This window comes from Sus scrofa, chromosome 7 (assembly GCF_054392235.1).
Source record: "Sus scrofa isolate SSC_HxYL_T2T_F1_AM1 chromosome 7, Sscrofa_HxYL_maternal_Yorkshire_Landrace_v2.0, whole genome shotgun sequence".
NCBI classification, from domain to species: Eukaryota; Metazoa; Chordata; class Mammalia; order Artiodactyla; family Suidae; genus Sus; species Sus scrofa.
This window is the reverse complement of record NC_139389.1, coordinates 6,152,130-6,169,983: the sequence shown is the minus strand read 5'-3', so window position 1 is coordinate 6,169,983 and position 17,854 is coordinate 6,152,130. Positions and strand designations below refer to the sequence as shown.

The window sequence follows — 17,854 nt, the reverse complement described above, 5'->3', positions numbered from 1 at the left end:
TATGAAGGAATAAAAACCATCCTGTTGATTGTATGATCTTTTATTAGGAAAATGTGCTAGAAGTCAGCTTATCTTTCAAATGGAAAAACTAGGGTTTCGTAGTTGTTTAATAATCACTAACAAAAAGAGTCATTTTTACAAAGGCAAAATTTTATGCTACCTGATACAGGACTATTGCTTTTTCACCTAAAAAAAAAGAAGTCAAATCAGACTTTTCAATCCTTACTCTTTCAACTCCAAACAATTGTATCTAATAATAGTCTTCGAAGAATTGACCTTTTTCTTTGTAAATAAATACACCATTTTGGCACTCTAGAGATTCTTCATTTTCTTAGCTTTTTTTTTTTTTTTTTTCATTTTACTTGGGATTACTTTCTCCGTTGAGTAGCTTCCTTCAAAGTATGTGGGATATCAGTCAGGGGTCATGCTCAGAAATGCAAAGGGGGAGAAATTTCATTTACCTTTCTTTTTCTTTATGAGTACTGATGACTATCTATAGACATCCCTTGCATGTCACCTTCTGTCACCTCACATGCCTAGGGTAATTATAAGTCAGTGGTTTGGGAAGCCATCTGCTGATGGGCACCATTTGTGTTCACAACTGAGATAATAACATACTAGTTGAACTGCTGAACTGATGTATATTATCGTGCATTCTTCAAAGATAAAATACACACACACACACACACACACACATCACAGTGGTACTCTTTTTTTGAGTACCATCACTAACTTATTTCATATGCTTCAAAATATTTTCTGACTCTTTTTCAAAAATAATACTGAACAGGGTTTTCCATAACCAAAACAAAATGACCTTTTTTTAAGATAAGTTAATCTGGATTTAGGTTCAACAGTTTATATTTTGTACACTTTGATAGGATCTCTTGGATCAATCAAAGAAGCTTCTAAATACATTGCTATAAAACTGGAGTTTAGAATAGGCAGATCATGGGGGAACCATGGAAAAAAGAACCAGACTCACTATAATCAACATAATAAATGCTGAAAGAAGGAATTTTGAAGCTATAACTAAAATAAGTTTATCAAGAACCAACTCAGTTCATGAAAATGAAACCTTGTATGTGGTTTCCCTTAGCCAGAGAAGAAAACATTCTTTGATAAGTCGCAACTAAACCATTGGCAGATTTCCTCGCTGTGGAAAACACGGTCCGTGGGATTTTTGCCCTCTGCATGCGGTTTCCTTTCAGACTATGAAATGGATGTTAAGCCTTTCAACCTCCAAAATAAACCTTGGCCTTAATTTGTATCCCTCATCTTCTACATATAACCCAGTACCTTGGCTTTTGCCATATCTAATTTATACCATGAGAAGTGGATTTATAGTAAGCTATAGGAACCTATAGTGGTTTTATTCCACGTAATACAATACCTCTAAATTCTGGAATTTTGATTTGCATTGGGTATCGGAAAAGTGGGGTCAATATATCAGGTTTGAATCTCAGCTACCCAAACAGGTGCTTCTATTACATCCCTCCAAACATATATCTAACACATCAATGAGGGCACGAGGGCCAAAAGGCTATAATTCCCTTAAATATGCTTTAAAAGTACAACATATATTGCAGGAATAAGCCTGATCTCTCTTCTATTTTAAGAAAGTATTGTGTTGATTGAAGTCAAAGTTTTCCACTATAAACCTCATGAAAACGTGGCTCCATCCTAAATAAATTCCATAAGTTAGCACCCTCTCTTGCCCTGTAGAGCAATTTATCCATATTCAAGGACTGGGATCCAGCATTGGAAGAAGTTGACTACTTCCATGAGGCATGTACCTTACTTGCAGATTGTGGTTTGAAATTAACTTTCATGTTCCAGAATGTCAATGGACGTTTAGATGGTTTCCATGTCATGGCTGTTGTGAATGGTGCTGCAATGAACATCAAATTCTATCTTAAGGGAAAAGTACAGGAATGGATTGGTTTATTAACTAAAAAAAATAAAGAAGCTTCCTTCAGCATCCAGGTATAGTCAAATACCATAGTCAGGAGTTTCCTTCCTTCCTTCTCTGTCCCCCTCCTCCCCTTCCTTCTTCTTCTCTCTGTCTCTATTTCTCCCTCCTTTCCCTACCTTCTCCAGCACTTTCAACTCTCTCATCCTCTTTTTCAATCAGGATCTCTTTCCTATAGTTTCAAGGCTCACAAGCCCCTCAGCAGACAGACTCCCCCTCAAAAAGGAAGCTCTCTCTCCAGCATTAATGCCAGTCACTTCAAGAGTCTTTTAATCAAGAATCCTTGGTAATGTGTCCACCTGCACAGTGAGATGACATGGCCCCTGTATTGGCAGAACACCCCCGTACCCGGTGGGGAGGGGAAATTTCTCAAGCTTGAGGAAGAGGAAGGAAACCTAGATTAGGATAAAAGAATAGAAGTTCACGCATAAGAGTTTTGACCATCAAGGAGTCAAAGCATTAAAGAAATGAAGGCTCTGGAGTTATTTCAATGCAGAGAACATAAAATATGAGAACAAAAAGTAGTTGTCCTAGGACTTAGATTCTGGTTTTGAGTTATTCCACTGTTAATTGTAGTAACAAAATTTCTATCCTCTCTGGGTCTTTGTTTCCTTAGGTTATACGTGGAAGCTTTGGTAATATTGATTATCACTCTATGACAGTATGTCTGACATATGGGCCAAAAGATGGAGTAAGTTCCTGGGTGCTGCTGTGTTCAGGCTGCCTGTTCATACCCTGTGTCTGAAATAATTATCATGGACTATATCATGTCTCAAGCAACATGCAGTAAACTTAGGAGGTTAATATTGACTAAAGAAAACTAGTTTCTCATTAGTGATATGTTATGGGTAAATTTGTACCTAGTTAATGTAATTCTATCAACACTAACTGGCATGAGCCATCCACAGCAAGTGTTGTGGCTGCATAAAGTCTTTAGATGAATCTGAAGCAAGTGTTGCAAAAACATGCAAATCCATACCTTTAAAACCTTGCCTCACAGTGATCTAGAGAATGAAAATAAAAGCAGTATTTTAACTTGAGTAATAATTTCCCTTTTTATTTATTTATTTTTATTTTCTCTTACCTGCTCTATTGTACATGGAGTTCCCTGGCCAGGAATCAGATCTGAGCCCCAGTTGTGACTTAAGCCACTATGCTGGGTTGGGGATGGAACCTGCACCCAGGTACTGCAGAGATGCCTCAGATCCCATTGCACCACAGCAGGAACTCCTAGTTTCCTTTTCCTGTCACTTTCCTTTCCCTGTCTATAATCTTTTGCTCTTTTTGCATGTAAAATGTCAGAGTTTCACAACTGCATCCAAATTACTCTTTTTTAAAAATAGATTAGTGGACAATGCACAGATTTTACTATTTTCTACCTCTTTCTAAGAGAATTGGATCTTCCCACTCTTTAACGCCATAGAAATATGTTTCTAGAACAAATTCACCATGGCAATACTAAAAAATTAACCTAGCACTCCTACAATTTTGGACTACAGCCAACAAAGAAAAGGCAGTGCAATATGGAATTGGAATATAAATGTTTCTTTTCTAGATGATGACTGTGTTGGCAATAAATTATTTTCCACACCCATGGCATTTTTTATATAGGTGGGGAAACCAACTTGAAAGACTTCAGATGCCTTATTAAAGTTCTTGTAATTAAAAGCATGCAAAAAAAAAAAAAAAAGGGACGTTTGGAGTAGTTCCAAGTTCTAACAAGTCAGAAAAAAATTGTGAAATAGATGAGCAGTGCCAACCCCACATACAGGTACATAGACTAAGACAGAGTTTGGTAAACACTAGCCTTATTTCATTCCAAAAGGAGAGTGCTTACGGAATTTTTTTGAAAGGGTAGATTTTTTAAAGATGATGTTTTAAAATAATACGATTACCTTTATGTAAGTGTATTTCCATCAGGAAAGTTTGATTCGTGTATGAAGTAAGATCTATGATGCTGAGATATACACTTGAAATGAGCAGTGATCATGCAGACTTTTGATTTTGAACTGGTAGATCACAGAATGAAATCCACAGGGAGTGAAATGTAGGATTTTAAGCTGCTTCTGACTGCAGGATACCGACACAACCGAATGACAGCTTAAAAACCCAACTAAAAGTTATATTTACTTTTTAAGGTTGAGTCGTTAAAACCAGCTTTCATTTGGTTTGGTTGGTTTACTTTGGTTTGGTTAAATTTTAGCACAATTGCCTGGTGAGAAGGATGGTTTTATATAAAAAGATGGTTCATTCCTACCCACCAACTCTGGGGCTTCTGCCCTCAGAAGCCAAGATCCAAATGTCTTGGTCTTTGTTACTTTGAGGGAGAGTAGCACCTCCTCAGCCCCAGTGTTTATGCTGCATCTCAGGCAACCATGGCTGTTAAGGTGGGAAAAGCGAGGCAACCAGCCAGCCTGGCTCCGCACCAGGGCTTCTGTGCTACACACGCCTTTTAGAGATCAGCGCAGATCATGCCCTCTCCGTGCACATAAAATAAGAATCAATCTCAAGGGCAACTTACAGGATTTCCTGAGAACTTTTACACTGCAAAACACCCCCCCCCCAAGCTGACTGAAACCCATGGCTTCATCCACTTTCTGAAATCCCTCGTGGGTTGGTTACCAATCACACAGGTGACGTCGTGTGAATTCCACCCAAGTAGAAGGAGGATGTGACCTAAGAACCACAAATCCTGGCACTCGGAAAGGAACAGCCTGGTACACTGTGTTTTACCTCTGGGCTGCAGGACAAATGGACAGCAGAATGATCTAAATTCCTAGATTTGGAGTGGTAGGAGAAGGAAGGTCATGTCCCTGCTACCCTTCTGAGTTCCGAGCTAGAGGAACCACTGTAATACAAGGAGGGTTGACAAGAGAACTACAAACACGAGTTTATTCACACGTACACTTCATATGTACAATGGAAAATACCTGGGGAAAAAAATGAGTAACTTCATGAGGTGGCTTAAAATTCAGGCGTAAATACCATCGTCTTGGTGGAGAGTGAATGGGCCCTTAGAAGAATGGGTGGGAGGTGGGAGAGTTTATAACAGCTTGTCTGGACATCAGGTCTCCTCTCCTGGGACAAAAATCAGCCTTCCTTGGTTGATGAAGCTCCTGGGGAGGGATCAATGTCTACTGTTACCCCAGAGAAGGGAAGTTTAGAGAAATCCTCTCCCTGCATAAAGTGGTTTTTCAAGTGCTTACAGCTCAAAATATACCATAGTAGCACGTTTTAAGGTGACTTATTCTGTTATACATGAATAAAGGAGGACCTGCAAATTCTTTATTACAGATATATAGATATATAGATGTCTAAAGTACTATCTGTGAGGGTCCATTTGGTGGTAAAGACTTGACCTAAAGTAACATGAGACCATTATGGTCCTTTTTTATCCCACTGAAAAAGAATATTCATACATTTCACCTCAGAAATCTTGGAGTTCCCGTCGTGGCGCAGTGGTTAACGAATCCGACTAGGAACCATGAGGTTGTGGGTTCGGTCCCTGCCCTCGCTCAGTGGGTTAATGATCTGGCGTTGCCGTGAGCTGTGGTGTAGGTTGCAGACGCGGCTCGGATCCCGCGGGAGCGGCCCAAGAAATAGCAACAACAACAACAACAACGATGACAAAAAAAAAAAAAAAAAAAAAAAAAAAAGACAAAAAGACAAAAAAAAAAAAAAAAAAAAAGAAATCTTGTTGTGTGTTTTAAAAGGCAGTTATATTGTCAGTTTAGCATTTAGCTCAGACCTAACAGCTAATTCATGATGTAAACACACATACATATGAAGTTCATGTACTCAACAAAGAGGTCATCTTTTCTCTTATCCCAATTTAATTTTTTTAAAAATAGGATATGGCCCCAGATTCTGAGTCTTAATAAAATATACACTGTAGTAATCTGGGATCATCCTGTTACATGTTTTCAGGGTCATCAACATCTCGGCTCTAAGAGCAACAACCTCCTAGTAGGTCTTCCTGTTTCTCCTCCTGTCTCCCAAGCACAAGTCTGTTTTCCAACTAGCAGTCATATTAATTCTTTTCAAACCAAGTACATCTCCTCGCTTTCCTACTCTCAACTTCATGCTAGCAGTGAATCTAGAAGTCTTGTCTGTGACTACAGGGTCCTTCAGGAGCAGCCCTGGTTTCCTCTCCTCTCATCTCAGCTCCTGGTTCATGGTGCCCCAGTCTCTCTGCCCTTCTTGCTGCTCCTCACACCATCCCAGGCACATCGTTTTCCAGGGCATCTTCACTTGCTGTTGCCTCTGCATGGAAACCTCTTTCTCAGTCTCTTTTTTGAATCACCACTGAAATTTCATCACCTTTGATAGCCTTCCCAGCCTACCTCCCCTTGCAGCCTCCATCCTCTGTATACTGTTTTCCTTATCATTTGTCACTATCTGCCATCATGTAAATAGGTATATAATTTTTTTAGTGTTTCACTTCTTTAAGTAGGATATTAACTTCATGAGGGCAGGAAATGTCTCTTTGTTCAAATCTATACCCTCATGAGGGCAGGAAATGTCTCTTTGTTCAACTCTATACCCTCAGAGCCTATAATAGTGCCTGGAAAATAGTAGGTAATAAATAAGTGAATGAATAAATCTAATTTGTAATTTTTTTCTACTTTTTATGTTTATTTTGTGTTTAATTTTATTATGTTATCAAAACTAGCTATTGATTTCCTTGAACAGTAGAGTACAGTTTTCCCTAAGTCAAAATTAATTCCCTCCTCAAACTCTATTCAGCCCTGTGACATTATCAAAACTGTCACAAAATCTAGAGGAATTAAAATTAAACAATACTACATTGTATTATTTCTGTTTAAAGTAATAATGTTTTGGGAAGGATCCAAAGAGCCAAAGCAGGAGCAAAAGCGAGCACTTACAGCTATTTTCTACAAAGAGGATTACCAGGGTTAGCTTGGTTCTCTGAGAATGTTTTGTTAAGTTTTGTATTAATACTCCTAAAATCTCTAACATTACACAATCACTGTCTTAAATACTTTTAGCAAGTTATCTTTCATCATGAATCTGTAAGTCTATAATAAATTATTATTTTCCTTATAAGTAGTTTTGCCAATAGCTATCAGCTGACCTTAATACTGAGGCACAAGGCAACCTAAAATCTCAACTTAGATGCATCCTATCTCACAGGAATTTCTGTCTTACAACCGCTGATAAAATTCCAGGCAACATAAATAACAAAGCAATAACAGGTGCTGTGCCTGAAAAACAGGATAAACACTTTGTAATAGATAAAACTCTAGCTAAGCCATTTAAAACATGTTTTTCCATTACAGACTAAGCCAGATGGGGAAGCAAGACTAAAGAAATAAATAACCTACATGTGACAATTGCAGACACAGGTGACTCACCTTTTTCACAAGTGAATGTAAACGCATTGTTAAGTTGAGGTTTAGCATGTGTATGCATGTCAATAAAAATATCAAGTGTAGTTTCTTTGCTCCTTTGTTCTGAGATGCTTAGAGCTCTTTGCCAAGAAGAGGGTGGGGAATTTTTCATGATTCCCTTAAAAATACATAAAACTAGAAGTAAAACACAGAAGACAAGACTTGGCTGGGAGTCTACACAGATGAGAGGAGAGATACAATTAAATTGCTGCTTTGCTAGTGAAATTAATCACTGCCAAAAATCTGCAGTGATAGTTCAAAAATATTATTCTTTGCCTTAGTTCTCCACTGAATTTTTCTAGCATGGGTAAAAACCTTTGTCAAATCCTCACCCGGAATTCCAAGTTGGGTCCCAAAGCAATTGCACTTTGGGGTATAAAGGGAGGCACTTAATTGTAGAGAAAGCCTAAGGCTTAAGCCTTGAGGCTATAAGACAAAACATAATAAAGCAAAGCAAACATACCAATAAACCCAATAGTATTCCATGAATAGTTCAAATGCAGAGAATCGCATCTTTGCTTCTGTGATATAACTAGTGTATGGAGCATATTGTGAATGTTAGAATGAGATCTCATAAGATGAAAGGGAAAGTTTAAAAGGAAGAAAAAAGAATCTAGGGAAAAGCTTTGAGGGATTTACCATAGGGTCATTCACATGCCTTAAGAGTTTTACAGATACCTCTCTTGTTCTAGCAGCTATATCTGAGATATTTTATCTTCGGTTAGCTTAGTTGACCAGAAAGGAGGTTATCAAAGACAAGGATATCATAAATGTCAGTCAGGATTTCCTCTGTATCTCAGAGTATGTTAGTATTGCTTTAAAAATATATATATATCAAAAGAAACCATTCCCCATGATTTTGGGGGAGACAACCATAATGCATTATTTTTGCCCTGTCTAAAATCTGAAACTCTTAGCAAAATATCATCTGCATAGTTGAACCTAGAAAGAAATAATAAAAATTAAATTAAAATATAGCACAGCAAAGTAAGGTTATGTTCAACAATCTCAACTATTGGCTACTCACAGAAATTGTGTTTGTAACTGTTTAACACAGCATGGAATGAAAGGAAACTTTTCAGGTATCATCCAGACCTAGCCATTGAAGAGCTCAAACTTTGAAATATAATATTTGCTTTTTATTCATAAAACAAGTAGGTCATAATTCAATTTGGTTTACATAAGTAATTTTGGATTGTGTGTTTTTAAGGGGCGATTTTAGAAATAAAGAGTGAAAAAGGATCACCGTTACTGCTGTCTTACTGATTTCTGTTCTTCAGAAATCTAGACTTCTCCCTATTTTCCAAATACATCCACTTCATTCATTGTTCTATGTATTTGCCCTTTGTGTTCCATGAACTTGGACTTTGTTCCTTCATTGTTCATGCCCTTTATTGAAACTCTATCCCTCTGTCTTTAAGGACAATCACAATAAGCACCGTTTCCTTAAAGTCTGCCCAAGTTTTCCGAACTAAATGTAACCACGTTACCTCTTTGTCCTCACTATAGCCATTTGTAGGTGGGAAGACTCATTTTTCTGGCTCTATTTTGTGTTCTCTCTTATATGATAAAAGAGGTAAACTTGAGAGCAGCTTAAGAAGCACACCCCAATCTCAGTACAGTATTGGAATAAGTGACTGGTAACAATTCAAGTCAGTGCAAAGATCCTTAATTGGAACTAACATGTATGTTTCTTTAATGCTTGCTCTAAATTAAAGTATTTTTAAGTGTACTGCCTTGGTAAAAGTTATAGGCAGTAAGGCAAAAAGGGGAGGTTAACCAAACCAGAGGTCAAGAGCCTTATTGAGTTGAGGAGAGAAAGAACATAATTTAAGAAGGCCAAGATAGCTAAAATTTGTATGATAAAGTACTGAAGAGGAGGACACTGCACAGAGAGAGTTCTGAAGATCTCTCTCACAAGGCTTCTCTCAAGTCTTTAACAGTACTAAACAGAGCATGTGTGAGAAGCAACTACTCAAGGAAAGGTAAAAGAATCATCAGAAATCACTACGATGGAACATTTCTGGTACTTATAGAAGAATGGGGATAGTTGGTGTTTCTGCAAGGTGAATGGAGAGATAAGTAAGCACAAGGACTATCAGCATTCATTATATATTTTGGCTTTAATACTGCAACTGAAGCAGTTCTTGACTAAAGGATGCCCTGGACCACAATATAAAAATCTAATCAGAAAAATCCAACTGGTGGGGATTAAGATGGCAGAAAAGAAGGACTGGAGCTCACCTTCTCTCATAAAAACAACAAAATCACAACTAAATGCTGAACAATCTTCAACCAAATGGACTGGAAACTTTCAAAAAAATATCCTCCTCCAGAAGACAAAGAGGAGGCCACATCAAGAGGTAGGAGGGGTGATTATGCAATTTAAGCCACCCCATACCTCCTGGGTGGGAAGCCCCATGCACTGGAAAGTAACTGTATCATAGAGACTCTCCTATGGGGTGAGAGTTCTGAGCACCACATCAAACCCCCGTGCCTGGGGATCAGGCACTGGGAGAAAGAGCCCCTGGAGCCTCTGGCATTGAAGGACAGTGGGGCTTGTGTGCAGGAGCTCCACAGGACTTGGGGAAATGGAGACCCCATTCTTAAAAGGTGCACACAGACTTTCACGTGCACTGGGTCCCAGGGCAAAGCAAGAGCTCCATAGGAATCTGGGTCAAACCTGACTGCAGTTCTTGGAGGATCTCCTGAGAAAACGGGGTGAATGTGCTTTGTTGTGGGGGAAGGCCATTGGAGGCAAAGCTCTTGGGAATATTCATTGGCATGCCTTTCTCTGGAGGTGGACATTTTGGGAAAATCTGGCCCCACCCATCAGCACTGAGAAGCCTCAGGCAACAACAATCCAGGTGGGATCATAGCCCCACCCATCAGTAAACAGGCTGCCTGAAGACCCCCTAAGCACTCAGCCACTTCTAATCTCACCCAGAGACAAAGCCCCACCCACCAGGGGGATAGGAATAAGCCCCACCTATCAATGGACAGGCATCAGTCCCTCCCATCAGGAAGCCTATAGCAAACCCCCATACCAATTTCAGCCACAAAGGGGGCAGACACCAGAAGTAAGAGGCTACAGCTCTATTGTCTGCAAAAAAGGTCACCACACTAAAAACCTATACAAATGAAAAGACAGAGAACTATACCTCAGATAAGGGAATAAGAAAAAAAAAACAGAAAAACAGCTAAGTTATAAAGAGATTCTCAGCCTCCAGGAAAAAAAACTTTAGACTGTTGTGCTGAAGATGATGCAAGACATTGGAAATAAACTGGAGGCAAAAATGGATAATTTATAGGAAACACTGAGCAAAGAAATACAAGATATAAAGCTTAAGCAAGAAGAGATGCAAAATACAATAACTGAAATAAAGAATACATTAGAAGCAACCAACAGCAGAATACGTGAGGCAGAAGAACGAGTAATTGAGATGGAGGACAGATTACTGGAAGTCATGGATGTGGAACATAAAAGAGAAAAAAGATTGAAAACAAATGAAGAGAGTCTCAGAGAACTCTGGGAAAATGTTAATCGCACCAACATCCATATTATAGGGGTGCCAGAAGGAGAAGAGAGAAGGGGACAGAAAAATTATTTGAAGAGATAATAGCCAAAAACTTCCCTAACATGGGAAAGGAATCACTCAAATCCAGGAAGCACAACAAGTACCATATAAAATAAACCCAAGGAGGAACACCCCGAGACACATATTAATCAAACTGACCAAAATTAAGACAGAGAAAATATTGAAAGCAGCTAGGAAAAAGAAACAAACAACATACAAGGGAACCCTGATAAGGTTATTGGCAGATTTTTCAGCAGAAACTCTGCAGGCCAGAAGGGAGTGGCATGATATACTTAACGTGATGAAAGGAAAAAACCTCCAACCAAGATTACTTTACCCAGCAAGGCTCTCATTCTGATTTGAAGGAGAAATCAAAAGCTTCACAGATAAGCAAAAGCTAAGAGAATTCAGCAACACTAAACCAGCTTTACAACAAATACTAAAGGAATTTCTCTAGGCAGAAAAGGAAAGGCTGCAACCAGAAAAAAAGATAGTACAAATGACAAGGCTCACCAGTAAAGGTATGTATACAGTAAAGATACAAAATCACCCACACACAATTATGCTACCAAAATCAGAAATTGTGAGAAGTGGAAGGTACAAATGCAGGACACTGGAGATGCACTTGCAATTAAGAGACCAACAACTTAAAACAATCTCATGTATATATATAGACTCTTATATCAAAACTTTAGATTAACTGCAAACCAAAAATCTCCAATTGATACACAAATAAGAAAAATCAACTCAAATACAACACTAAAGATAGTCATCAAACCATAAGAGAAGAGAACAAGACAAGATGGGAAGGAAAAGGAGCAACAAAAACAAATCCAAAGCAATTCATAAAATGGCAATCAGACCATACATATCAATAATTACCTTAAATGTTAATGGACTAAATGCCCCAACCAAAAGACATAGACTGGCTGAATGAATACAAAAACAAGACCCATATATATGCTGTCTTCAAGAGACTCACTTCACTTCCAGGGATGCATACAAATTGAAAGTGAGAGGATGGAAGGAAATATTCCATGCAAAAGGGAATCAAAAGAAAGCTGGAGTAGCAATACTCATATCAGGCAAAATAGACCTTAAAATGAAGAATATTATAAGAGACAAGGAAGGACACTACATAATGATCAAAGGATCAATCCAAGAAGAAGATATGACAATTTTATTTTATTTTATTTTATTTTATTTTTTTATTTATTTATTTTTTTGTCTTTTTGCTATTTCTTTGGTCCGCTCCCATGGCATATGGAGGTTCCCAGGCTAGGGGTCAAATTGGAGCTGTAGCCACAGGCCTACACCAGAGGCACAGCAACGTGGGATTCGAGCCGCGTCTGCAACCTACACCACAGCTCACCCGGCAACGCCGGATCGTTAACCCACTGAGCAAGGAGAGGGACCGAACCTGCAACCTCATGGTTCCTAGTTGGATTCGCTAACCACTGCACCACAATGGGAACTCCGATATGACAATTTTAAATATCTATGCACCCAACATAGGATCATCACAACATATAAGGCAACTGCTAACAACCTTAAAAGGACAAATTGACAATAACACAATAATAGCGGGGGACTTTAACAGCAACAGACAGATCATCCAGACAAAAAATCAATAAGGAAACACAGGCCCTGAATGAAGCATTAGACCAGATGGGCTTAATGGATATTCATAGGACATTCCACCCAAAAGCAACAGAATACACATTCTTCTCAAGTGCACATGGAACATTCTCTAAGATTGATCACATCCTGGGCTACAAATCAAGCCTCAGTAACTTTAAGAAAATTGAAATCACATCAAGCATCTTTTCCGACCACAACACTATACGACTGGAAATCAAGAAGAAAAAAACTGGAAAAAAACGCAAACATGCAGAGACTAAACAACATGCTACTAAACAACCAATAGTGAAATCAAAGAGGAAATTAAAAAATATCCAGAAGCAAATGACAACAAAGATACGACACTCCAAAACCTATGGGATGCAGCAAAAGCAGTTCTAAGAGGAAAATTTATAGCAATACAAGCCTATCTCAGGAAACAAGAAAAAGCCCAAATAAACAAGCTAACTTTATATCTTAAGTAGCTAGAGAGAGAAGAACCAATAACACCTAAAGTTAGTAGAAGGAAAGAAATCATAAAGATCAGAGCAGAAATCAATGAAATAGAAGCTACAACGGGCATCACAGAAATACAAAGGATCATAAGAGACTACTATATGCAACTATACGCCAATAAAACGGAAAACCTAGAAGAAATGGACAAATTCTTAGAAAAGTACAATCTTCCAAGACTAAACCAAGATGAAATAGAAAAGATGAATGGACCAACCACAATTGAAACTGTGATTTAAAAACTTCCAACAAACAAAAGTCCAGGACCAGATGGCTTCACAAGTGAATTCTATCAGACATTTAGAGAAGAGCTAACAACTCTCCTTCTGAAACTATTCCAAAAATTTCAGAGGAAGGGACACTCCCAAACTCATTCTATGATGCCACCATCACCCTGATACCAAAACCAGACAAAGATACCACAAAAAAAGAAAGTTACAGGCCAATTTCACTGATGAGCATAGATGCAAAAATCCTCAACAAAATACTAGCAAACTGAATTCAACTATACGTTAAAAGGATTGTACATCATGATCAAGTGGGATTTATCCCAGGGATGCAAGTGTTTTTCAATATCCGCAAATCCATCGGTGTGATACACCACATTAAGAAACTGAAGAATAAAAACCATATGATCCTCTTAATAGATGCAGAAAAAGCCTTTGACAAAATCCAACACCCATTTCTGATAAAAGCCCTTCAGAAAGTGGGCATAGCAGGAACCTACCTCAACATAGTAAAAGTCATATATGACAAACCCAGAGCTAACATCATTCTCAATGTTGAAAAGCTGCAAGAATTCCTGCTGAGAATAGGAACAAGACAAGGATGTCTGCTCATGCCACTGCTATTCAACATAGTTTTGGAAGTCCTAGCCACAGCAATCAGAGAAGTTAAAGAAATAAAAGGAATCCAAATTGGAAAGGAGGAGGTAAAACTATCACTGTTTGCAGATGACATGATACTATACCTAGAGAATCCTCAAGACACTACCAGAAAACTGTTAGAGCTCATCAGTGAATTTGGCAGTCACATGATATGAAATTAACGTACAGAAATCAACTGCATTTCTATATACAAAGAACAAAAGATCAGAGAGAGAAATCAGGGATATAACCCCATTCACCATCACATCAAAAAGAATAAGATACATAGGAATAAACCTACCTAAAGAGACAAAAGACCCATACTCTGAAAACTCTAAGATGCTGGTGCAAGAAATCAAAGATGACAAAAAGATGGAAAGACACACCATACTCTTAGATCGAAAGTGTCAATATTATCAAAATGTCCATACCACCCATGGCAATCTACAGATTTGATGCAAGCCCTATCAAATTACCAAGAACATTTTTCACAGAACTAGATCATGGAGTTGGGGGGGTGAGCTATAGCAGCCCAGAAGTATCCTTGGGGAGTTTTGTGAAAGGAGGAAGGCCAGCTAAGCAGACCCCAGGAAGTGACCTCACTTCCCTGGCAATAGAGCCCAACACCTTGGAACCTGGGTGGCCAGGCACCCACTTCTCCAGGAGAGGACAGAGGAGGGATGGACTTGCTCTGCTGTGTCCCAGTCTCCCAAGGTGGAGGCCATAGGCACGGTCACAGCAGAGATCGAATCTGCAAAGCCAGCAAAAAATGGATGAGAACTCAGGGCAGACGCCTATGGGCCTTTGCCCGCAGGGATCCAGAGGTAACACAGGGAGCAGGAGCTCCAGCCCAGTGGGGACCTCTCTGATCCCACATGGTAGCCCCGCATCCCCTCCCAGAATGATTGTGTGCAGAGGGTGGTTGTGAGAGGCGGCTCTGCCTCAAGCAAGAGCAGGCTGACGCAGGGTTGGAGTTCTGCTGGGCAGGTCATGTCCACACTCCAGGACAAAGCCGGCTGGGGAGAAGGGGGGATGTTGAGAGTCAGAGCCGAGCCCTGTGTGCAAGCTGTACCCCCGGCGCTCCAGGGAAGTCTCATTCCTCCTGGGGGGGTGGTGGCGGGGAGGGGATGTCTGAGCAGACAAGGCCTCACCTGATCTGGGAGCAGAAAGTCAAGGGGGCAGAAGAAGCAGTGAGAAGATAATGGCCCCTCAAGGCTCTGACGCCTCAAGGCTCGCCACCCAGGCAGGATGAACCTGCTGCTCCTTCAACAGGAGGCTCAAGTCCTCATGAGGACTCAACACCCGGGCAGGGAGAACTGCTGCTCCTCCTGCAAGAGGCCCAGGTCCACTCACCAGCCCTGCAGGGAGAACCTGGAGCTTCTCTGGCAGCATCCCCAGACACTGACATGCGTTTACGTCCGCTGGACCAAAACGGTGGAAAACAGTATGGAGATTCCTCAGAAAACTAAACATAGAACTACCATTTGACCCAGCAATCCCACTCCTGGGCATCTATCCAGAGAAAACCATGACTTGAAAAGACACATGTACTCCAGTGTTCATTGCAGCACTATTTGCAATAGCCAAAACATGGAAACAGCCTAAATGTCCATTGACAGAGGAGTGGGTAAAGAAGATGTACATACACACAATGTAGTGTTACTCAGCCATTAAAAGGAAAGAAATGATGGCATTTTTAGCAACCTTGATGGAAATTATCATGCTAAGTGAAGTCAGTCAGACAATGAGATACCAACATCAAATGCTATCACTGGCATGTGGAATCTAAAAAAAGGACACAATGAACTTCTTTGCAGAACAGATACTGACTCACAGACTTTGCAAAACTTATGGTTTCCAAATGAGAGAGTTTGGGGGTTGGGGGGATGCACTGAGGGTTTGGGAGGGGCATACTATAAAATTTGGTTGTGATGATTATTGTACACCTATAAATGTAATAAAATTCATTAAGTATTAAAATTAAATAAATAAATAGAAAAAAAAGAAAAATCCAATTAATTATAAGTAACTTAACTATATGCAGGAACAAACTCCAAGACTATTTAAAGGAATGTAACAAAATTAAGCATGACGCCATGTAATATAATGTCTGACACCCAATCAAAAACTCACCGGCATTCAGAGAAGCAGGAAAGTACTATTCCATTGCAAGGGAAAAATTCATAAATAGAGATATAATATTCTAATAGAAATAGAAATGACAGATATTGGAATGAGAAGACAAGACAGTAACACAGCAATTATAAACATCCCCATAGAGCCAAGAAGGTCTGGAAAAACATGTTTATATGAGGAGATAAATAGAAGATATTTTTAAAAGCCCACATGAAAGTTCTGGGGATTGAAAGATACTATATGAAATAGAAAATATACTATATGGGACTAACAACAGATTATACATTGTAGAAGAAAAGATCAGTGTCTTTAAAGACACTGTAATAGAAACTCCAAAATGAAGAACAGAGAGTACGAAGTCTGTCATAGTAAACAGAACGTCAGTGCTTATTGGACAATGACCTAAAATCATGTCATTGGAATCTCATTATGAAGGAATGGGGAAGGGAAGGGACAAAAAACACTGAAGAAATAAAATTTTCCAAATTTTATAAAACTTTAAACCAATGTATTAAAGAAGCTGGAGGAGCTCCAAAAGGAAGAAGCTAAAGAAAACCACATGAAGACATACCATAACCAAATTCTGAAAACCAATCATAAAGAGAAATACACTCATTATATAGAAAAACAAAGATGAGAATTACATCAGACTTCTCGTCAGATATTATGCAAATATAAAACAGTGGAATGACATCTTTAAAGCACCAATAGTGGAAAAAGCAAATCCATAAGCAGAAATACTTGTTTATCCAGAAGTGTATACTGAGAGAAAATAATATTTAGAAATTAAAGTGAAACATGCCCAGGAGTGAGATTGCTGTGTCATATGGTAGAACTATATTTAGTATTTTAAGGAATCTCCATACTATTCTCCATGGTGGTTGTACCAACTTACATTCCTGCCAACAGTGTAGGGTTTCTCTACACCTTCTCCAGCATTTATTGTTTGTAGACTTTTTGATGATGCCCATGTTGACTAGTATGAGGTGATACTTCATTGTTGTTCTGATTTGCATTTCTCTAATAATTAGTGATGTTGAATAGCTTGTCATGTGCTTTTTTTTTTACCATCTATCTGGTTTTTTTTTGGAGAAATGTCTATTTAGATCTTCTGCCCATTTTTTGATTAGGTTGTTTTTTGATATAGAGCTGCATGAGATGTTTTTATATTTTGGAGATTAATCCCCTGTTAGTTACTTCATTTGCAAAGATTTTCTTCCATTCTGTGGGTTGTCATTTTTTTTTTTTTTATGATTTCTTTTGCAGTGTAAAACCTTTTGATCCAGTAACCCCACTTCTGGGCTATATCCAGAGAAAAAATAAGTTGGAAAAATACATGCACCCCAGTTTTCATTATAGTACTATTTACAATAGCCAAGACACAGGAGCAACCTAAATGTCCGTTGACAGAGGAATGGATAAAGAAGATGTACATATATACAATGGAGTATTACTCAGCAATAAATAAGGAAATAATATTGATATTGGATTAAATATAAATGGCCTAAATATTTTTTTTAAAACACAAAGATTGTCAGAATGGATAAAAATGCACAACCCAGCTCTAAGAAAACTACTTAATTAAAGTTAAATAAACACTTGTTAATAAAGTTAAATTCAACACACGTTAAATATAAAGACAGATTGGTTTAATATGAAAGTATTGGGAAAAAAATGTATATACTATACAAACACTAGCCAAAGGAAACTGCAGTAGTTGTATTAAGATCCAACAAACTATTTTAACTCTGATTCAAA

General features: G+C 38.6%; 1 long non-coding RNA gene across 2 annotated transcripts in view; it reads left to right on the top strand.

Moving 5' to 3' along the window:
- Positions 1-17,854, top strand: part of LOC102167185 (uncharacterized) — a 367,702-nt gene that overhangs the window by 160,856 nt on the left and 188,992 nt on the right. The window lies entirely within an intron of this gene.